This window comes from Halyomorpha halys, unplaced genomic scaffold, assembly GCF_000696795.3.
Source record: "Halyomorpha halys isolate HHAL.00 unplaced genomic scaffold, Hhal_1.1 Scaffold1091.1, whole genome shotgun sequence".
NCBI classification, from domain to species: domain Eukaryota; kingdom Metazoa; phylum Arthropoda; class Insecta; order Hemiptera; family Pentatomidae; genus Halyomorpha; species Halyomorpha halys.
Genome location: NW_027112752.1, coordinates 505,437 through 510,952, shown reverse-complemented (window position 1 = coordinate 510,952; position 5,516 = coordinate 505,437).

The window sequence follows — 5,516 nt, the reverse complement described above, 5'->3', positions numbered from 1 at the left end:
TATATTTTAAAGCTTCCGATGAGGAATTTGGTAACATCGTTGGTAACATCGTAACATAGCTTCTTATATTTCCTATTTCTGTCTGCATCGATTTAGATTTAAGACAATAGAATAATGTGTCATGAATGATTCATATGTTTCATTATTATACGTCTGTACGTAATTGAGTGTTGAATCAAGTGGATCCCATGTATGTCATTTCTACATGCGCTGTCATTTAATACTTGTTCTTGCGATTTCTGGTATTTGTGTTTATAAGTGTTGATCTATTATTTTAAGAGCAAATTATTACTTTATCTTTTGTATGTTTACTGATGTAATATTTACGAATGATTATATCACATTTTTTACTGGGATTGATTCCTATTGGCGACTACTTTTTATTTTCACAATGTCATCGTCATTAATGATAAATGGTGTTTTAATTAGCTTATATTATTTTAATGATATTAAGCTAGTTATGTAATATTTTTAAAAGTCGTTAGGAGGATTAATTTTCAGTACCATCCTGTTTATAGAATGGAATATATGTTTAGGAAATAAAATTAATTAAAAATTAGCGAATAATATTAATTAAATAATAAATTATTAATTACAACTTTAATTTTTAATTATGAGGTTTAACGATGCTCCGTTTTGAAACTAAAAGCCTTAAAAAGTTCTATTTACGACCTTGGACTATTTTTTAAAATGTCGAGCTTTTGAATCGAGATGGGATGCATCAATTATTCTTTTAGTATTTTTTCCCCTTTTAGATAATGAGATCTTATTTAGATGGAATTTTGAAAACTATATTAGAACAGTATAGAAACCACCAAGGGAAGTAATTTGATTAATATAAAATTCTAAATTATATTAGCGCATAATATATTTAGCCATGTTTTATTATTGTCATGAAGAAAAATTAAAAAATTATTGGGAATGAACCAGTTATAATCGACCACCGGGTAACACGGTATTTTTTCGCTTTGATTTCAAAAGAGAAACTTTAGAAGTTCATGGACGTCACAATTTTCGGTCTGATTATCAAATAGAATGGCTTTCAACATTGTGTAAACAGCTAACTTTTATCTGTAGACATCTAACTTTCATTCTGTATTACTAGTTAATGTTCTTTGTCTTTATAATAAGTGTTAAATTATTTTTTTTTTTTAAAAAAGTAAACTCATTCTTGATGAAACAGAACGTCTGTTTTAAAACAAATTATGAATTTTACTATAATTTTTGTAAATGTATTTATTTAACTTAGCTAAGTATTTTTAAAGTTTAAAAAATGGGTGTATTTAACACTGCTTAAGTCCATTTTCTTTCTTTCTTTGTTTAATTTATAATTTTATTCATTACTTCATTATCCTATGTATTTTGCATATAATTATTATAAATTTAATGATTGTTAATTATGCTTTCTGTTTCCGTTTTAAAAAACAAGGTATGATACTTTTAAATTTCGATTAAAATTTCTGGGTTTTATACCATTAATAAATAAAAGAATATTATGATGAGATATATTGTGGTATTTACCTTGTTCTACCGCCTTAAAAATATTTCCTTGTGATTTGGAATGAGCATGGGAAATGGCTCCGTTGACTCCGTCTTTGACAGCTTTGAGGGTTTTCCCGCTTAGTTTCCTGTTAAAAAAAAGTTTTAATTAGTTTGTTTATAAAGGGGTATACAAATATACATTTATAATAAATTAATGATTTTATTAATAGTCCTTAATAATATTAGTGGAATAGAGTACTCACCTTGTGTTCATCATTTTCGATTGATGTTAAAATAAAAAAGTAAAGGTAAATTAGAAGGTAAAGTTGGCTGGACCTGACCTCACCGCACGAGAGCACTGACTGGACTGAAGGAGAGGGCTTGTCTCCTCTACACTGTATAGTAGCTACGTCACCTGCCAACTGGCCAATGTCGAGGAGATATAAGCAATTCTCTCACAGTAGTGGGGGGAACATAAATATTTATTAACAATTTATTTATTTAATAGCTCATTATGGCTCATGTAATAAAACGGGAAGGAAAATGATGTTTGTTCAACTTTGCTTTTCTAATTGAATGAAAAAAAAAATGAGATTTTATTTTATATTTAGATTAGATTTTTTTAATAATATATATAAAAAAAAAATACAGTTGACCGTTGATGATATTTAGGAAATGATGGCGGGAGTTAAAATTAAGAATAGAACACGAGTAAAAAAAATTATCAACTGTTTATATTTGTTGCAACGAGAAAATAAGATACGAGTGTATTACTAAACTAGTTTACTCCTGGAAGAAATCTCGCATTAGTTATGTTGCCTTCCTCTATTTAATTCATTCGAAATATTCGTGATATCACTCCAAATCTGGTATACATATTCCATTTCCATGTATTATGTATGTAATTGATTTTATCTTGTTTTAGGAAGGGTACGATAATGCGATATCATGGTAACACGTATAAACAATGTGATATTATAGAGATAGTCTATTTAACACTCACAATTGGTAAAGCAGCAGAGAGAGAAATACTTTATTCATTCATGCTGCCCAAATACATCGGGTTGCTACATTACACAGCATACTTATCAATCCGTGATCGGACATATATAAATTACATATTTTTACATAGTATAATAAAATAGAAAGAAAACATGTTTTTTTCGCCCACAGTTTTCTTTTACAATTACAAATTTCAGTATACACACCAAATACAAAGATTTCAATTTATTCCTTTTTTTTTTCTTTCCCCCTCTTGTCCATTCCATTTCACAATTTTTATTTCATTTGATTGACATATTCACTCTCCCGAATTCCCCCTCTCAGATCCTCCCCAGTGACCCGTTAATATAATAATGACTTTCATTTAGTAACAGTTTATAACGTAATAAGTAATTAGGTTGCCGCACTGGAAAATATCACTTAAGTTTTACAGTGAAGATTTAGCTATCCGTAAACTTATATTAACCCTGAATTGGACTAGCTGAGAACTCATAACTAAGCCCTATACGAACGAATGTTTTAGGCTAGCTATGAATTTTCGGTGGGAATGCGTGGGTCTGAACAATTTGAGACATGAAAATTGGAAATGGGTTGAGCCATTCGCTGGATCATCAAGTCCAAAAGGACGAATTCAGGTAAATACCTATGAACTTTATTTATTCTATTGTGGGCCAAATTATTAACGAAGTATATAAAATTTTTCAAAATATTTATTGTTACTGTAGTTTGTTACTTAATGAAGTTAATAAAATCTTATCCAATAAGTAGTATCTAAGCTACCCCGAAAAAAGACCCTATATTTGGCGTTGGAATGCTAAATCTCAGTATTTCCTAGGAAGTATTAAACTACACTTTGAACATTACAAGCTTAATGCAAAATAGTGGATCTGTCTGATACCCCATTTATATTATTGAGTATTATTCATATTTTGTATTGTTTTAAGGTTAGGCATAGAAATGAACGAAACACTATATGATCACACGAACAAGTATCGCACAGCATTCATAGCGCTGTGGAAGCTAACCTTAGAATGAGATTTGTTCGTGCCTAATTCGTACGCTATCTCAAAAACAATTTATTATTAAGCTTTAATACGCGTAAACTAATTTATGTTCCATTTCGACTGCTTAAAAATCTTTATAACACAATGTTTTCCGTCTCCATCCGCCGACTTATCTGTCAAGAGTTTCTGAAACCTCACATTTTTTAGAATAACTTTTATTGATAAGAACTTAAGAATCGAAATTGAACTTCGTCACTTTTCCATGAAATTCCTTTTCTTTTGATACTCCAGTCGTCAAAATCCATCGCTCTTAAGAGCTGGAAAAGAGATAGATTCTACCGTATTATGTACATTTACGAAACGAAATAATTAAGTTTAATTGTAATTATTTTAAGGAGTTTCCTTTAATCTCAGTATTCACTGGAAATAGGTCCTACACAGACATAGGTAAAGGGAGATGCTAGAAAAAATTCAATCTTTGATATTCATCAATTTTCCAACGATGCTCGCAATTCCGAGCAACATTTCTGTCTGCATCTGTTCTAGTTTTTTTAAGGCAAGGCCCATATCCTTTATGTTGGCCAGAGTCTTCTCAGGGACAGACTATTTGTAGAAATTATCAAGTGTAAAACTTTTTCAAGTTTGTACAATAGTCTTAATTCTCCTCCCAGGCCCTATTCATAAGTTTGGATGTGAAATTTATTAATCTTCTTCGTTATATACTTGGTTTACTGACAGGGCATTGGCTGGTTGAATCGATTGTATCATCCGGATTGTCGACAAAAAATAGAATCATCTAAATTTATACCGGAAAAAATATACAGTTTCATTAATTTTCAAAATTACGTTACATGAACGTTATGTATTTCGTATCAACTTCAAGTGTTTTCCACATCAAACGGATGAAATTATTTGGGCTGAAAATTCGAGGAAACACCTTATGGTGATGACTTGTGTTAAAAATACCGATTGCATTTTTCTTTTATTTTTGTTAAGTATATCGCTGAGAAAAGTTATCCAAGATTACTCATTTCATCGAGGAAGTTCATACTATTTATTGTGGGAGGAGAGGGGGAAATTATAATCTAGCAATTTTCATCGGATTCTAAACTTGTCGTAGGTTTGCAAAGTATTCCTTGAAATTTACACTTATCCTAAACATTTTTGGATCAATTTTCCCAATTAGAAGCTGGTTCTGCGATCTCAAATTTCCAAAACGGGTTTTCAAAATAGTTGAGAGAATGGCACCCTTTGCAACGTACCCCACCTACAAATGTTCCTACATATAATCTGTATAAAAAACAAATAAATCTTAGTTAAGTAACTTAAAGCAATAATTTACGTATCATGCGATCATCATACATTTCATTCATAATTAGCTGCTGCACCTATACTCGCCAGTGGCGGGGAAGGATTGCCTTTTTTTTGTTATGATCTCTTGTGAGATTGTGACATCGACCAACCTACTCTCTATAATAGCCTGAGAAGTCAGATAAGTTGGGCTAACCATGCTGAATGAACATTGTATAAACCCATGTCTTCACCGCCCAAGCCAGCTATAGCTCATTCACAATATGCCTAGTCGAGGGCAAACTCACGCGGCTCTAAGTTGAAACTAATGCCAACCGCCTGGTACTCAAGGCGATGGGTTAAATAGCAAAATGAACTTTAAACACATTTTTTCAATAATAAATTTTTGAATTTTCGTATTTATTTATTTATTAAAGCTTGTTTTGTTTCAAATTATTTACTAAAAATAAAGAGAATTATGTCATTATTGGGTTCAACCGTTCATCAGTGCAATTAAACGTGCGGTGAGGGAAGATTTTCTTTCCCTCTTACGGCCTGTCCTCTTTCTGTTGGGGAGCTTGAGTCTAAAATAATAGAGGTATTCATGATCTTTAGTTTAACATGTTAAAGAATGTTAAATGGAGAAAAATTTCCTTCTTTTACCACGTCAAAACGATATAACAGGGGTATTCATGATCTTTGGTTTAACATGTTAAAGCGTGTTAAATGGAAAAACTC